Source organism: Engraulis encrasicolus, chromosome 13, assembly GCF_034702125.1.
Source record: "Engraulis encrasicolus isolate BLACKSEA-1 chromosome 13, IST_EnEncr_1.0, whole genome shotgun sequence".
Classification (NCBI taxonomy): domain Eukaryota; kingdom Metazoa; phylum Chordata; class Actinopteri; order Clupeiformes; family Engraulidae; genus Engraulis; species Engraulis encrasicolus.
The window spans coordinates 28,166,331-28,185,710 of record NC_085869.1 but is presented as its reverse complement, the minus strand read 5'-3'; positions in this window follow the sequence as shown (position 1 = coordinate 28,185,710).

The window sequence follows — 19,380 nt, the reverse complement described above, 5'->3', positions numbered from 1 at the left end:
TGCTTGTGGTCAACTGCTCCCGACCAGAGACACTATTGCAAGGCTACGATGTCCAATGTAGTGATGAGTATCATCATATGAGAATGGAGAACCTCACTGTGGCCCAGAGTGGAGTCTACAGGTGTGAGGGCTGGAAGGCAGGAAACATCAGAGTTTACAGGAGCTTCCGCCTCTCTATCTGTGAAGAAACTGAGGGGGATGATAGGCCTATTTTCCTTACACATGAAGACAGTGGTGTACTTTGTAGGTCTGACTCTGCCCTAGGGAATGGAATCATTATAAAGGTGTATCAAGATTACCTGTATGCCCGTAATCCCACGCCAGTCCTGGACACCAATTTGTCACTTGTGCCACTCCAAGATCTGAGGGGCGAACTGCAGGTGGATCTCAATACCTCTCTGGTCAGGTATTCAGGTTCTTCTGTCTTAACTTGCGTAATATGGGAGGAAGCTTGTTGCATAGCTCTTGTCCAAAAATCCTTTGTTATAATCCCTAAATTTGTTGTTGGTCATGAAAATGAAAATCTGACTCTGCCATGTGTGTTGAGAGGGGAGATGCCTGGCCAAGTGCACTGGTCCACTCCCACTGGGGACGTCAGGCTCAGCAACCACCAGACCTCCAACAGGAAGGGATGTATATGCTGAACGACAGCCAGACTGGAGACTATTCCCTCATCATTCCCTCTTTGTCACAAAACCACTCTGCAGAATATGAATGTGAAGGGCGTAATGGAAGGAAAAGGTTTTTCATATTTTTCTGCAGTAATCTCTCCCTGTTGCATGTGGCATTTTCCCACGGTGATAGTATCCGGTTGGATGTTGCTGCGGACAATGATTTTGACCATTTTATAATTTTACCACTTTACCATTGGTACTGTCAGAAGGATCTACAACCACAGGTTTTGATTGTAGACTCTAGGAATGAGTCTGCGGCCATGTCTGATGATCTGAGGGGCAGAGTGACTGTGGACAGATCTAATCACTTTCTGCTCATCACCAACCTCACAGCAGAGGACAGGGGAGTGTACATTTGTAGAGTATTTTTTAATTATTCAGTTTGTAATGAGGGGGAAACCCATCTTGTGTACAATGATCCATTTGGTGTGGGCTCTCCGTTCTATAGTGTGTACAAGTCACTGCTGGGCTGTGTGCTGCTGGGGCTGGTGGCTGCAGAGGATTGCTGACCCCTGGTGGTCAGGATGTGGAAATGCAGGACATGTGTGAGTGCACTCGTGTGTGGTTCTAAACCCACTCTTGAGTTCCTACCCTACGAACACCATGGAACAGCAGGTAGGACTGTGTGTGTGTGTGTGTGTGTGTGTGTGTGTGTGTGTGTGTGTGTGTGTGTGTGTGTGTGTGTGTGTGTGTGTGTGTGTGTGTGTGTGTGCGTGCGTGCGTGCTGAAGCTGCAGCTTGAATTCTATTGATTTAAAGGTTTTATGTGAGTGTGTATGTGTGTTTGTATTTTTTCTGAAGATGCAGTTTAAGCCATTAACTAACACTGAGCTCTGCACAGGTAGATGGATGTGGTTAGGGCAAAATGTGGTGTTGGTATTTTAATACTTGACAGATGGTGACGATGAAGCTTGGTCGCCGGTGAGATAGAGGCTTGCTATACATGTAAAGCGATGGCCAGAGCCACCACGCTGATGAGAAGCCACAGTTTGAGGTTATTATTAGTCTCTTCTTCCTCTTCCTGTTCTGTCACTGTAAAGTGCAGAGTATTGTCTACACCTGTGTGTGAAGGTCTCTTTATCTCTGTCACTCTGTCAAAATCACAAACAAACAAATAAACAAACAAACAAACCACAAAGCCATGGTCATATCACATATTACATTTGAACTGATGGAGAGGTTGACTTAACTTAATCTTTCTCTCTGTCTCTGTCTCTGTTTCTGTCTGTCTGTCTGTCTGTCTGTCTGTCTCTCTCTCTCTCTCTCTCTCTCTCTCTCTCTCTCTCTCTCTCTCTCTCTCTCTCTCTCTCTCTCTCTCTCTCTCACACACACACACACACACACACACACACACACACACACACACACACACACACACACACACACACACACACACACACACACGGTACATACAAACGCCAGTTCCGTTCAGAGTCGGACAGGGTGCGTATAGCAGAGGGCTGTCATTCAGTCTTGGAGAAGAAGAGCAACACACAAAGACCAAACGCTGAATCCTGAATTTAGACAGCCATGTTCACCCAGGTGTTTGTATGGCTATTTTTCCTCTCTGGAGTCCATCTCAGTCCAGATCCTGAACTTGTGCTCAGAGGAAAAGGAGACTTTTATTACCATTTTCCCCGTGAGGCTGACTGTGACTACGCCCTACTCTACAGGGTCTCACCAGATGAAGACCTGCTTGTGGTCAACTGCTCCCAACCAGAGACACTATTGCAAGGCTATGATGTCCAGTGCTATTATGGCCGCATGAAAATGGAGAACCTTACAGTGGGCCAGAGTGGAGACTACAGGTATGAAGAGTGGAGTAGAGGACACATCACAGCTAACAGCAGCTTCCGCCTCACTGTCTGTGAAGAAGAGGAGCAGAAAGATATTATTACATATGAAGACAGCGGCGTTCTGTGTAGGTCTGACTCTGCTCTAGGAAATGGGACGAGTATACAGGTGTATCAAGGTTATAACCAGAATGTACAAGTGGATTGGACTTCCACTTTAGTCCTGGACACCCGTTTGTCACTGGAGCCACTCCAGGGGGATCTGAGGGGACAACTGCAGGTGGATCTCAACATCTCTCTAGTCAGGTATTCAGAGTTAAATGAAGATGAGTGGTATATGTTTTATTGCACAATATGGAAAGAAGCTCAGTGCCGAACTCTAATCTTGAATTCTATGCGGATAATTCCCAAACGTGTCTTTGGTCATGAAAAAGAGAACCTGACTGTGCCATGCATGTTGAGAGGGGAGATGCCTGGCCAAGTGCACTGGTCCACTCCCACTGGATACATCAGGCTCAACAACAATCAGACCCTCCAACAGGAAGTGATGTATATGCTGAACGGCAGCCAGACTGGAGACTCCTCCCTCATAATTCCCTCTATGTCACAACAACTCTCTGGAGACTATACATGTAAAGGACGTAACAGAAGGAGAAGGTTTTTTATATTTTTCTGCAGAAATCTCTTCTCCTTGCATGTTATGTTTTCCCATGGTGATTGTGTGCCCTTGAATGTTGCAGACTACATGGGATCCTCCATGATTGATTATGATAATGACGTATTCCATTGGTACCGTCAGAAGGATCTACAACCACAGGTTTTGATTGTAGACTCTGATAATACGTATGTGTCCATGCCTGAGGATCTGAGGGGCAGAGTGACTGTGGACAGCTCTGATTACTCTCTGCTCATCTCCAACCTCACAGCAGAGGACAGTGGGGTGTACATGTGGAGATTTCTGAGCGAAGATAATTTTTCTGTTTGCATTGAGGGAGAAATCCACCTTGTGTACAGGGATCCATTTGGTGTGAACACTCCGTTCTACAGGGTGTACGGGTCACTGCTGGGCTGTGTGCTGCTGGGGCTGGTAGTTGCTGTGATCTGGCTCAAGCTGAGGAGAAGAGGAGGAGCACTGACTTCTGGTGGTCAGGAGATGGAAATGCAGGACATTGGCAATGAAGACGTCTACGATGACGTGGAGGAGGCTGACGGTACATGCACACAGGGACGGCACGTTTCTTTAACATCTCCGTGAGCAGTGCGAGTCCGAGAGGTTCGCGGGCTGCCTTTCACACTGCACAGTCAACGTCCACGTTCTATCCGCGGGCAGCAGCCATTCATTTTCAATGGGAGCCTCGCATTGAACGCGCAGTGTCTGCGCAGGAAAAAAGACTTGAGTTCTATTTTCAAGGAGCAACGCGGACATGACAGGTCGGGACGGACATGCGCCGCGCTTCACCGCGTTTTCATGCATTCTAACCGTTTTGGACTGATAACGGACACGTTCTGTGGACGTAGGCTACTGTGGATGTCCGCGCCGTTGGTGTGCATGCAGCGTGAAGAGAGCGCCTGAACTCAACACACACACACACACACAAACACACACACACGCACGCACATACTCAAGTGGCCTAAAAACGAACATGTCTCAGCCACAATACTCTGGTGGTTAAATTGAATTGTATTCTCAGGTATGTAGCTGTATGTATTAGTGCTACAATTTAAAAGTTCAAAGTGCATTTTTTTTCTCAAAAACCTTTTTTTAACTTAAAATTTTTGTAAACTTAAAAAATCAGTCCATTACATTTTGTTTAAGCCTGACTTGGTGAAAAGGCTATTTAATTGATATTGTACAGATTTTAGCAATGGTGTTTACAGGGTTTTGCATCTGAAATGTTCAATTAGGGCCTACTATTACGATATTACTACCGGTACAATTACTTTAATTATTATTGTTGTCATTTTTCTGCTGCTTTAATTGGCACCACACTGACACAGATACTCCCAGACAGTCTCTCGCTCTCTCTCTCTCTCTCTCTCTCTCTCTCTCTCTCTCTCTCTCTCTCTCTCTTTCTCTCTCTCTCTCTCTCTCTCTCACGCACACGCACACGCACACACACACACTGTGTGTTTCTATTTCTGTCTTTATTTTGCATTAAGATTGGACCACCTGTTATACTCATGCTCACCTATAGACCACGACTGGCAGTGGTTGTGGTGGTAAAGGAAGGGGTTGTCGTGCTGAAAAGCGAGTCCCTGACAGAACACGAGTGCCCTCATTGAAACCAATGGAAACCAATGACCAATTTTTCAGATATTTTTTACCCATTTTTGCAGACAATTTAAGATGGAAAGCCTATCAATAAAGCATCTACATTCCTTCTGGAAGTATTACAAAGAGCTGGTTACAATTTCAGTATTAATTCCATAAAATAATCGAAGAATTGTCATAACAAATGTTACGGTTTCATTCAAATAGCTCATATTAAGTGGAGGACGAGTAATGTTTCATAAGCATATGTTTAGTTCATAAATTATGTAATTAATTCTGCAAAAATTAGTATAATTTTCTCTCAAAAAATGTCATTGGTTTCAATGAGGGCACTCGTGTTCTGGCAGGGACGCGCTTTTCGGCACGACAGGGTCTCGACTAGTGGTAAACCGCATGAGATCCAGAGCTTGTGGTCATACAGGCTATTAACCACATGATTTATATATGTTATCTGTATAGTCCTGTATAAAAGTAGAAGTGTCCCAAGGTAGTGCAGCTGTTCTCAGTTCTAGACTGTGAACTGTAGCCCCTCTTAGTCCTGGACCAGCCATGTAGACCCGTTCACAATTTTGAGTTGGGGGCGTTTCTCACTGGAATTGAGTTAGTGGGTTCCTAGACATTAAAAATCATGGAGGTGCTCGTCCACCATAGTGCCAGATTTTTCACAATATGGCCGCCAAATATGGCCGCCATTGCCTATGACAAATATCTGGTTTTTTTTTTTTTACTTTTTTACATACACTCTGACCAATTTTTGGAGAGGAATTCAATTCTGACAATTACATGAGGAGAATGTGTGATTTTGACCTTAAAAGGTCATTGCCAAGGTCAAATTTGCTATTCTGATGAACGTTAGTAGACTTCCATTGTAAAAATGAGAGACAAATGATCAATTATGGCATGAGGAGTTATTTGCTGATATTACTATGATTATTTGTGTCAGTATAGTCCTTAAAAGGTCAAGGTCAAGGTATTTTTCCTATTTTGAAGAACTCAGCCATGTGCTTGCCCATTAGGTCATTGTTAAGAATAAGGAACTGCCACTATAAATGTAAATCTAACATTTAATATTTCTTAACACTTTAGGGACCATCATATCATGAACATTTAATGAATAAATGTCATGATAAAGGCCTAGGCTTAAATTATGCCCAAAACACAATAAATTAACTAAGGTGGAACATTATAACATTAATTGAGGTGGAAGATAACACATAATGTACACCAGTGACGTGCGCTGGGATTTATGGCTGGTGAGGCAACTTTTTCAATATCAGATTTTCAAATAAATAATTGCCAAATAGGCCTACCGACAAGTTCCATATGTCATAGCAGCTTTCTTAACATAAGGTAGGCCTAAGTTACATATTTTGACATAAGCTTACTGCATTTCCGCAGAGAAAATGCTATTAGATCTCTCTCTCTCTCTCTCTCTCACACACACACACACACACACACACACACACACACACACACACACACACACACACACACACACACACACACACACACACACAGGATTCAAACAGTGGTCTCAGATAAACCACACATCACCAATGTGGACAGCAGAGCAGAGCAGAGGAGAGGAGAGTAGTGGAGAGGAGAGGAGAGAAGAGGAGAGGAGAGGAGAGAAGGGGAGGGGAGAGGAGAGGAGGAGAGAAGAGGAGAGAGGAGATGAGAGAGGAGGAGAGGGGAGGAGAAGAGAGAGGAGAGGAGAAAGGAGGATGAGTGGAGAGGAGCTCAAGGAGAGGAGAGGGAGAGGAGAAGAGAGAAGAGGAGAGGAGATGGGAAAAGAGGACAGGAGAGGAGATGGGAAAAGAGAGGAGAGGGGGAGAGGAAAGGAGAGAAGAGAGGAGAGGGGGAGAGGAAAGGAGAGGAGAGGAGAGGAGAGGAGAGGAGGGGAGGTGAGGGGAGAGTAGATGTGGGACAAAGGTGTGGCAGGAAGCGAATGTCAACGTAAACAGATATTACACGCTTCGATATGGTCACCAAATATTTTGGGACTGTCATTTCTGTTATGCCTACACCTTGGAATTAAATCAGAGTCTTGTAGTTACACGGGTAGGCCTATATTTGATTTACCTCAACGGTACCCTGTACCAGTAGCGGCCGGTGGATGGGAAAACAGGCAGGGCAGAAATGTTGGCGATCAAGTCCATAATAATAAAATCAATACTGTATCATTCACGAGTTGCATTGCGTGTGTAGGCAAGACAGGAGAGCGTTTACGCAGTGTTTGGTGTGTTAGTAAAACTCCACCTCCCGTGATACACCGCACTTATCAGGCATGCGCGTTATCTGTAACTTCAACTTCTGTTCTGAAGAAAGCTGTTTTTGACAGTTCTCTCCACGCAGCTAGTTCTCTTGCTCATTTAAGCAGAGCGATTGCAGACATGTTAAGAAATTATAAGAAAAATGCTTTGTCCGCTTGCGGAGTTGGAGTTTGTGACAAGCAACACGACAAGAATATGCACTCCACGCAACCGGACAGCACGAACAATCAGGAAAACTAAGGCTATCGTAGCCTCGTATCGCAGCCAGCATCGTAGCCTTTGTCAAAGCAGAGCAAAACTCCTCGTGTGCAAACATACTCGTTTGAAATGTAGAAGCATTTTTGTCGACCAACATACGAAACAAACTGTCCTCAAGTAGGCTACTAAAGTACAAACTGCTGCTGCCTATAGAGTGATCTCGCCTTCACCGTTCGTACATTACATTGGATGCAAACAAATCAACAAGCCCTGCAACACTATTCAATTCAGTCAGTCGTCCTCTTGCTGCCGGTTCAAATGTACCACAGAACCAAATGTTACCAATACCGGGAAAGGACGTGCCTATTTTCGAAAAGAGTAGCCATGGTTAAAACTTAAAGGGGAATTGTGCATTCAGCCACTGAAGCTCACTATCCAACAGACTCGCTCCTGTTCTGCAATGCTAGGCTGGACCGTGCAGGTGTATTTTTTTTTTAGCTAGCTTTCGGGGACACACAGCAGACAATACTGAGCATAAATGAAGCTGTCAACAGCATCCCACGCTCAATAAGCTCAGATATTTCATTAAATAACTTCCAGTTTCCCTATTTTACAAAGACTTGATTCATAATCCCTCGCGCTTTGTTTAAACTATGTAGTAAGCCCAACACAGCTTCTCAGAGAATGTCATCAGCTAGTCGGCTACGTGGGGGTAGCACTCAACTTTACAAACAGTTACCGGGCACATGAGAATCCGGTGCCCATCACAAAAGCTACCACACTGGACAGAATCACGGCGGATTCTCTGTCTCCCCACGGGTCTCACAAACACATGCTTCACACACATAGGAAATCGGTCTTACCTTCACTTTGGCGTTGTGCATGCTAACGTTACTTTAGCCGGTGCTGTTCATCCAAAGCCCCAAACGTCCCCCCAAACGTCCAAAGCAATTTGGCATTGAATAGGAGTAGCCGCGAGGATTTGTGTTTCGTGAGGCTCCTTAGTCCTTAGTAAATTGTTAAGTCGTAAAATCCCATGCGAATGGTCTTCCACACATTCTCGCCGGTTGCAAACAAGACACAGGGGACACAACGAATATTTTCTGCAGTGTTGTACCACTCACTTTGAAATGATGGGGTAGTTATTCTGACCGGTCACCTGAGTAGCAAACCCTTCAGCTCTGTCGGTCCTCCATTCTTTATCACATATTTTCCCCTTGGAAATCCAACTTTGAGAATGCTCTTAGTTTCGTTATGAAATCCACTTGTAGCAGTCAAAGTGACCAAGCTAGCCAACAACACCGACTGACTGTATTGTGAACTTCAGATTCGCTATGACGTAACTGTCCAGCAAGACTCAACACCAGAAGGAGTCTGCGGCCAGGCTACTGCTCGCCTCACCATTGTATCTTTCAGTGGGCGTTATGCCAAAGCGTCCAGAGTAAAGAAATGATAATCACACGTAGAAAATATTTTAAAAATATCAGGAAATGAGGGCACACCGTACATACTTCTATTAAGTGTATAAAAACGTTTAATACAATATTACCAGGTTGCATTCACAGAACGAGCAACATGGCGCATGCGCACAAGCTTGTTAACGAGGGATTGCGCAATCCGGGGTGAGGCCAGTTCAGAGTTGCCCCAAATTCAGTGTATTCGGAGCAATTTGACATGAAATGGGCAAATATTACGATTTTGGCCACGGAAATGATTGAAAATGAGTGAAACTGTTTAAATACTGCTCAAATGGTAGTTATGGTGCAGATGCTCGAAAACAATAGCTGTTATTTTTACTATTATTCACATTAACTGCATCTCATCATTCTCATCTGGAGCTGGTGAGGCCGTGCCTCCCCTGCCGTATTGGAGTGCACGTGCCTGATGTACACACAGTATTTTCTGTTTTTGTACTGAATTTGTGTATGCATGCAATTTAGTGGGATGTGTTTTTACAATGGCTCCTCATTTTTCCTTGGCAAAATATAGTCCGTGAAACTCCAGCAGCATTTTCGATTTTCACACTGTCCTGCACATTTACATAATTTAAGCACACCTTATGATTACGGTTTCAGGCATTTTAATGGCAGGAGTATGCAAGATGTGTGCTCCTGCCACCAATGTTGCTTAGGCTCATGCCTTATTTTGGGGTCCTTGGTTCTTGCCCGTCTCTGAATGTGCCCTCTTATAGCACTACTGATGGGAGGAAGAGCATTGATTCCATCACCACTGCTGTACATTTATACTCTGTGATCATCAAATATAACAGCTGTTGTGGTTGATCTGGCCCCAGCCCAGACACGCACCAAGTACTTCCCAGCCAATGTTGCATCTTGCTCGGTCAATATTTTGGCCTCTCCAAAGATAGCAAGTACTGGACTGGATCAGAAACCATAGCTGCATGTTTAGTCCCAACCTCATGCAACCCCCCTACTCATGCAATCATCTCCTTACAGGATATGTTCTTTGATCACAGTTTTTGTCAGTGATGCTCCAAGATGAGAGACTAATTGATGGAGGGGAAGCATTCTCCGCATCTAGCCAGTGCCATACTGCTGGCAAATCTCCTGCATACCAAGTTCTTGGAAATATGGGCTGTAGTGGAGAAGCCATGCAAATGTGTCTGTATCATTTGAGTCTATTACAACTTTTCTGCACTGCTTCACACGAACAGCCCACTCAACATGCACCAGCAACCTGGCCTAAGCCTCATCAACGCAGTTCAAGAGCTCTGGAATCTCTTTACCATCAGCTGACTTTGCTGGTAGCACCTCATCATCAACAACAACAGGGCTGACAATGACAGTAGTATTGCCTCTGGTTTGATAATAAATCATGTCTGGAACTAACAATTGGAGATTTCACTTGTTCTCCACAGAGGCCCGGAACTTATCAAGTTGGTGAGGAATGGGTTATTCCGTTCACGCCAATGATGTCAACGGCTGTTGTTGAGTTGGTACACCGCATGCGTTCACCTTCCTTCAATGACATCTCAATGTAGGAGTCACAAGATGGATGAGCTCTGGATGTCAGCAGAGGGATACTGCTGAGTTGATGATGGCATTGATGACAGCACCTAAATTCTGCCAGAGGCATATGACGGATCTGCTGAATACTCATGCCCCGTTCCTCAGCAATGTCCATCCTCCTACAGTGAGGAGAATAAGTATTTGATCCCTTGCTAATTTTGTTGGTTTGCCCACTAATAAAGACGTGATCAGTCTTTAATGTTAATGATAATATGTATTCTAATATGGAGAGACAGAATATCAGAAAGAAAATCCAGAAATTAACTCTAAAGAATAAATAATAATTGATTTATATTTAATTGAGGGAAATAAGTATTTGATCCCCTGCCAACCATTAAGAGTTCTGATCCTGCAGATCAAATGGCACTTCCAATCAACTTGTTCACTGAATTGAACACACCTGTTAATAGTAACCTGCACAAAAGGCACATTGAATCTCCAGATTCAGTCCATAGAATCAGTCAATCAATCAAACTAAACTCGCCAACATGGGACAGACCAAAAAGCTGTCAAAGGATGTCAGGGACAAGATTTTAGAACTCAACAAGGCTGAAACGGGCTCCTGGATATTAAAGAGCAAACTGTTGGTGCATTTCTTCCTAATTTTAGGACATACAAAATGATCATCACTCATCAATGTTAGACCTGTCTCTGGTTCCATACAAGATTTGACCTTGTGGGAATTTAATAACCAGAAAAAAAGGAGATCAAGCACCTTAAAACTGTATGGGAGGAGCTAGGAAATGTTCTCAAGGCAGCTGGGACCTCAATCACTAAGAAAACTATTGGAAACACTTGATACCACAACGGATTAAAATCCTGCAGTGCATGTATGGTACCCCGGCTTCAGAAGGAACCTGTTCAGGCTCACCTGAGGTTTGCCAATGAACATCAAACTGGATTAGGATATGATTGGGAGGTGCTGGAATCAGGTGACACCAAAATCAAACTGTTTGGCATTAACACAACTCGATGTGTTTGGAGGATGAGATATGCTGCCTATGATCCCAAGAACAACACCTTCTCCAACATCATAAATGAAAGTGGTAACATTATGTTTTGAGGTTGTTTGTCTGGCCAAGACACAGGACAACTTCGCATCGTCAAGAAATGGATGGAGGGAGACAGGTAAACGACATGCTGCATGCCAACCTCTTTCCCACCACCACTAGACTGAAGGTGGGTCATGGATTGGCCTCCCAATATGATAATAATCCATAACATACAGCCCAAGCAACGAAGGAGTAGCTCAAGCAGAAGCATATTAAGGTCATGAAGTGGCCTAGACAGTTTCCAAACATTAACCCTATAATAATCCTGTGAAGGGAACAGAAGCTCCCATTTGGCAAGCTACAGTCATACAACTTAAGTCATTTAGAGATGATCTGCAAAGAAAAGTGGACACAAATCCTTTCCTAATATATCCACAAACGTTGTCATTAAGTGAAAGAAACATCTGACCTCTGTATGAGAAAACAAGGGCTTTGCCACCAAGTATTTTGTCGTCTTTGACTAGAGGGGTCAAATACTTATTTTCCTCAATGGAATACAAATCAATTAAAATATATTCTTCAAAGTTATTTTCTGGATTTTCTTTTTGATATTCTGTCTCTCCATATTAGAATACATTTTATCATTAATATTATAGAATGATCATGTCTTTATTAGTGGGCAAACCGACAAAATCAGCAAGGGATCAAATACTTATTCTCCTCACTGTATGTGCCTCAGCTATGTGTTAGTGCTAGCTACCTCTTTGTGTACTCCAGTGTGCCTGGGTGTGATGCAGTCTTGAGAAATGTTATTTATAAGTTCATGTGCAGATTGGACTGCTCTCAAAACAGTATTATTCAAACCCTAGTGAGTCCAGTAAAGTGTTCTGTGAGGTTCTCCTCCAAGCTTAGGCAACACTGGAGAGAGTGCCTATTTGTTTGATGGGTGTGTTCCCATCTTTCATTTTATTTTCTTATTTTATTTCTTATTTTTCTTTGTCTTAACTTCTCTATGTAATTTTTTGACTGTTGTCTTGATATGGACCACCTACTTTGAGTCTGATGTAAATAAAGAATTGAATTGAATATGTCTTTAGATGAGACCAACTTCTGCTCCTTTATGATGCTTGCTGGTGTCTTCTATGGTTGATCTTTGTACTGCAGAAGATTCCTTTTTGAAACAGTTCCACTTACCTTATATTCTTGAGAACTAACCTATCCTGCCAGTATAAGCTGAAAACAAGCTTGCAAGCAAGCTTTGGAGACGGTTGCGCAGGCGAGGTTCGACACTCCTGTTAACAACCTGGTTGCTGAGCAGATTGTGCAGTGGAACGAGCGCATTAACGGTTAATGAGTATGGATTCTGCGGATCCACCACAAAGTCTAGCAACAATTACACATTTCGGTTGAATGTAAGGCACGGAGTGGTGCTCAGTGCATGTTGGAGGTGGCATTCTGTCCGCTTCAAATTGGTGTTGTTGGTGAGAAAGTTGAGGACGTCAGTGATCATTCTAATCTGATGGAAAGAACTCAAACTTTGCTGCAACATTAACATTGCGTGTGACTCCTACTACAAACTGTCTTCCATGACTCTCTGAATGCTGCTCAAACTTTGTCACCTCACACAGCAGTAAGAGGCTACTGCAGTTACGTTCTGCAAAGATTGGCATAGGACGTTATGGTAGCCACATATTGATTTATTTTCCTTGTCTTTCAGAGACAACAGCATTTTTAATGATGGCCGCCAAATCCAGCCAAACTTCAAAGAATTGGCAGAGCTCTGACTTGTCTTGATTCAAGCTCTCCACTTGCTCAATCAAGGCCTCAAACTCAAATTCTGGGCAACGTTAATTTGAAGCCAGTGAAGTGTGCAATGCCTGTACCTGTGCAAGCACTGGATAGTCTGCCTTGTCCTTGTGAGTCCAGAATACCTTCCACTGGAGAGACATGCATCAATGCATTATCTAGGCCAGAACCTCGAGGCAATTTTCCCTGATATCTGAGAATAACATGCGTCCAATGGAAAGGGCCAATACAGTGGAAGAGATCCTTGAAGTGCTCCGTCTCATGCAGGTTTCATCACACCAAATTGCCATTGATGCCTGGATCATCTGCCTGCGAACACTGGAAGTTGGATAGGCAGTGTCTGACAGTGGCACACTCAGTAATGGGTCTTGGTATTATAGGAAGGAAGCCAGCACGCATCATTGGCACAACAGCAGATGAGACAAGTGTGTGTACAGCAGCCTGCATCAAAAGGTCTCCTCCTGACACACCAGAGCGAATCAGGCTGATCAAGAATTCATGTTTTCCTGATAAACCTTTTGCAGTGGCAACATGCAGTAATGTTGCTTGTTTGTTTTCAGGATGCAGCAGCATGTCTGGTGGTAGGGCAGGTCGAACCACTGGCTTTGCATGATCAGGTACCTCTTGGTATGGTAAATTCCTCTGCTGTATATCATCAGCTTGGCCTAATTCTGTGCCCGACACTGAGGCATCTGGAAACAGTAATAAGGCTGCATTGTGAACCCTTGGTACCAGAAAGTGATCATTTGTCAGCATAATCAGAGCTGGATGCCTGCCAATGTATATTACATTACATTACATTGCACTTAGCTGACGCTTTCATTTATTCAAAGCGACTTACAGTTATTATTTTTCAGGGTATTGGTTACAGTCCCTGGAGCAATGTGGGGTTAGGTGCCTTGCTCAAGGGCACTTCAGCCATGGATGGAGATGTAAAGAGAGGTCAGGGGGGATTCGAACCTGCAACCCCTAGCTTGAAAGACCAACTCTCTAACCACTAGGCCACAGATGACCCCATGTATAATGGATGTATAATCCTCCCTTGTAAGTGCTAGGTATGGTTTTCTGTCGGTTTTTCGAGCATTCCACAACATAGCTAGCAAGAAGACTGGTCAGATCTGATTGTCTGGTAGCTTCAACATGAACCAATCCTGTGAAAAGTTGCGAGAAGGTTCTTGATGTGAAGGCTTTTGCTGTGTGGGAAGCATCATATGCAATGGTGTTCGCCTTATTCTGCGTTGAATGTTATGCACAAGCATTTGAAAGAGGCAGTGAAGTTGTGTACTCTTGTGATCTCTGACACACTTCTCCTCTTCTAGTGGGGGCTCCTCTCTGTGTTGACTGTTGCAGTGCATGTGCTGTCCTGTCCTCTGACTGTGTGGAAATGTTAGATTTACATTTATAGTGGCTGTTCCTTATTCTTAATAATGACCTAATAGGCAAGCACATGGCCGAGTTCTTCAAAATAGGGAAAAGACCTGGAACATGACCTTGACCTTGACCTTTTAAGGACTATACTGACACTATACTGACACAAAATAATCATGGCAATATCAGCAAATAACTCCTCATACCATAATTGAGAATTTGTTTCTCATTTTTACAATGAAAGTCTATTGGCATTCTTCAGAATAGCAAATTTGACCTTGGCAATGACCTTTTAAGGTCACAATCACACATTCTCCTCATGAAATTGTCAGAAATGATTTCCTCTCCAAAAAGTGGTCAGGATTGATGTATGGCATGTGTATAAACAGTTTAAAAGTAAAAAACCCAGGTTTTTGTCATAGGCGATGGCGGCCATATTTGGCGGCCATATTGTGAAAAATCTGGCACTATGGTGGACGAGCACCTCCGTGATTTTTAATGTCTAGGAACCCACTAACTCAATTCCAGTGAGAAACGCCCCCAACTCAAAATTGCGAACGGGTCTACATGGCTGGTCCAGGACTATCTGTGATCTCTGTCATGGTCTCAAGTCTCCACCAGTGTTGCCAGATTTTCTGCGACAAATAAGCGACTGACGTCCTGAAAACAAGCCCAAAAGAAGCGACTGACGGGCGTCGTGAAAACAAGCCCAAAATAAGCAACCGAAGGGGTGGGTTGTCAGTCGCGTGCCTAGTCAGGGAAGACCTTGCTCTTTGCGGGGGTCTGCGTGGCAGCTAAAATCCCCTGAAGTGACCACAGAAAGTGGAAGTTAACAATGCTGTAGTAGGGTCACTTGTAAGGATGAGTGAGAAAAGACGAGTTGCCATTGAGAAACACATTCAAATGACCGGCAGAGCAGGAGAAAACAGCAAGCCCAACCCTGAAAAGAACAAGCCCAAAAAAACCGCAACCCGCGACTTTACAAAATTCAAAGCGACTGCTCAAAAAAAGAAGCCCAAGGTCGCTTATAATAAGCGGACTTGGCAACACTGGTCTCCACCAATTCCTGAGCAAGACGATATCACTGTAAGGTGGAAATATATCCAAATAACATAGAAAGAGTGGCTTACCTGGCTTACCTGTTGCTTTTGGATTTATTGAAACATTGCGTCCTCTCTTGAGTTGGCTTTGTAAAGGTTGTATTAAGTGATTATGATCTGTTTATGAAAGTAATTGTTGTCATATACTGAACTTGTATAGACAGAAACTAATAAAAGAGTGGCAGACATACGCTGTCAAACACCTTGAAACATTACAATTCATCCCTCTGTGACTTTCTTCTTCAACTTACAAGCTTGTCTGATAGGTGTGTACTCTTTTCATGCTCTTAGATTCTTCGTAACTGTTGTTATTTGTTTAGTTCTGATTAGATTACGAATGTGGTAAAGTAGAGGATGATTCCTGAAACCTAAATGGTCATGTAATAAATTAGCCTTAAAGGTTCTCTTTGCAAAAACAGGCACACACGCACATACATGCGCACACACAGGACACACACACTTTTTTTAAATTCATTTCCAAAATGCAGCTAGAAAAGGCTTGCTACAGCAGTAGAGGAGATGACCTTCTGTATTTGGGAGGCCAGGAAATTGGAGGCCAGGAGAGGAGAGGACAGGAGATGCCGGCCATCTGGAGAGAGGAGGACAGGAGATAGCTGTCTGTATTTGGTTGATTCTTGCATTTGTTTCCTGGGTGTAAAACTTACTTTGTCTTGTAAAGGAAAATAATTTCACAACTGTGAGCATATAACATGTAGGCCTATTGTACTGCAGTGTGTGTGTGTGTGTGTGTGTGTGTGTGTGTGTGTGTGTGTGTGTGTGTGTGTGTGTGTGTGTGTGTGTGAGCGTGTGTGTGCACGTGTGTGTGCAATTTGTGTGTAGGTGCGTGTGAGAGGCACAGACGAGGAGATAGAGAAAAACGAGTGGGAAAGAAAAGAGATAGAGTGTAGGGTGGAGGAGAAAAGACAGTCAGAGAGGAGAGTGAGGAGAGAAGAGAAATGGAGTTAAGAGAGAGGGATAGAGAGAAGAGGAGAGATGGAGAGACTGGGAGCATGCACTTGAGGGATAACATCATTTGGGTTAAGCAGCAGCTAGGTTGTTGTGGACATAGTCAAATGATAAGTGAACTCTTTCCAAAATAAACTTAAAGGGGTATGCCACTATTTTGGGGCTTAATACAGTTAAAATCGTTGGCCAGGGTTTATAAAGGTGGTAAAGTGTCTCATTTTTCATGTAAGCCGTTGTCTTGCTTTAAGACAAGTTAAAAGAGGGAGCATGTCGCTAAGCTAGTGAAAGTCAATGCATCCATGTACATGCTACATGCTACAGTGATCCGTTGACTTTCACTAGCTTAGCAACATACTCCCTCTTTTAACTTGTCTTAAAGCAAGACAACGCTTAACATGAAAAATAAGACACTTTACCACCTTTATAAACCCCGGCCAACGATTTTAACTGTATTAAGCCCCAAAATAGTGGCATACCCCTTTAAACTCAGTTAAAGGATTTATCCGGAGTTGGAACAAGTTTGCCTGATTTTTGCATGTTTGGGATGAAATACAGTCACTCTAGAGCAAAATCAAGGCAAAAGGATGCGTTTTGAAAAAGTTTGATAATATCACGTTAGCCTCGTTAGCCATATCAGCTATGCAATATGAAAGATGCGGGCATCGTTTTTCGGCGGTTACACACATTTAAAAAACACAACATTTTAAAGTCTTGCACAGCTCAAAACAACGTCACACGTACCTCATAATATGTTGAGGGTATCCACACATAAACCGAAGTGTCCAAAGTCCTTCATGTATTCTTGAAAGGTCTGCAGAATGTGTTTTGTGAAGCTACTACCTTGAGAATATCTAAATTACGGTCAAGACAACTATTTGACACTAAAGTCCACCAAGTAGATTGCCGAGTGCGTCGCACCATCAGCTGTGGTTACTCGCTATGGAAATAATCATAGCTGATGATGCGACGCACTCGGCAATCTACTTGGTGGACTTTGGACTCTTCGGTTTATGTGTGGATACCCTCAACATATTATGAGGTACGTGTGACGTTGTTTTGAGCTGTGCAAGACTTTAAAATGTTGTTTTTTTTAAATGTGTGTAACCGCCGAAAAACGATGCCCGCAATCTATCATATTGCATAGCTGATATGGCTAACGAGGCTAACGTGATATTATCAAACTTTCTCAAAACGCATCCTTTTGCCTTGATTTTGCTCTAGAGTGACTGTATTTCATCCCAAACATGCAAAAATCAGGCAAACTTGTTCCAACTCCGGATAAATCCTTTAAGCCATACTATGCAACTAGTTATGTTGTTATGATGTAGGCCTAGTTGAGTCTTTTCAGCAATGAGGTAACAAACATGCAAGTCCATCTGGGCAGAGACTACTTTCGGCTAATAGTAATTAAAATGGCAATATGTTTCAACCACAGGTTGATTTAAATATGTGGGCTACTTATGAATGTGTGTGGTTTTTTTTCTGAAGACGTAGTTCATGCCGTGTGCTAACGTTCCCACGCTGAACTCTGCACAGGTAGATGGCTGTGGTTAGGGCAAAATGTGGTGTTGCTATTCTGATGCTTGACAGATGGTGAAGATAAGCTTGGTCACCCGAGACCAAAACATGTTTTCATTTGGTTTTGTTTTGGCCTAATTATAATGTTCGCAGGCAGAATTTTGTTTGCATCCTCAACAGCAACAAAATTCTGGGCACCCCCTGAAATCTCTGGCGCACCCCAAGGGGGTGCCCGCACCCCAGGTTAAGAACCACTGGCTTAGGCTACTATACGTGTAAGATCCACGAAGCTGATGAGAAGCCTGATGTTGTTATTAGTTTCTTCTTTCTGTTGTTCTTCATTAGCAGTGTATTTTAAAGACCCCCCCCCCCCCACACACACACACACACACACATTTTCACATCCTTGGCTAGCATTTCGGCTAGCCACAAACACTCCTTTCTGGAGCTACTGACAACGAGGAAACCAGGCGTGCTTTCTGACCTCTACATCACCCCGCTTGTAGCTCTCGGACACAAAGGCTGAGTAGTGCCCTCGTGTTGTGGGCTTGTCAGTGACGTGTCTACACTCTGCCCTGCTGCATCCTAACAAAAGGCTATTGGAGAATTCTATCTCAATAGTTTTGATTAAAATACTCTAAAAGCCACTTTCAACAGATTCGGCTAAAATCGTCCTTTCACTGCTATTCAAAATTTCAAACCTATTGTGCCACCCCTTAACATTGACCAAATATGCTAAGATTTTGCAAGGGAGTTACTGTGTATGTCAGTACAAAGGAACATTACTGCTGATGCAGCACAGGATTTCAAACATTTGCACCATAATCAGTAGGGTATTTAGATAATACCACACACACACACACACACACACACACACACACACACACACACACACACACACACACACACACACACACACACACACACACACACACACACACACATTTACAGAGAGAGAGAGAGAGAGAGAGAGAGAGAGAGAGAGAGAAATAACAAGTGACAAACATCTCAAATAAATACATCAATCAATGTTTATTTAAACTGGTATTTGCATGAACATATTTAAGTCTGGATGTTATTTTATTTTATTTTCAGCCATCTCTACAGAGAACACTACTAGAATATCAAGAAGAGGAACACGTGTGTGAAACCATGGCAACAGGACATGGCCGCCGTCTCTGAGGGATAAGAGGGAGGGGGTGGGGGTGGGGGTGACAAACAGGTATGACAATCACATGACGCTCACCTCCAAAAAAACACACACACACACACACCAATCCAGAGGTCACCTCCAGATGAACACCACTGGCTTTAGTCTGTTGGCTGTGGCTTTTTATTTTATTTCTTAAACACTGGATTATTACACATACTGTACGCAACTGTTAAAATGTG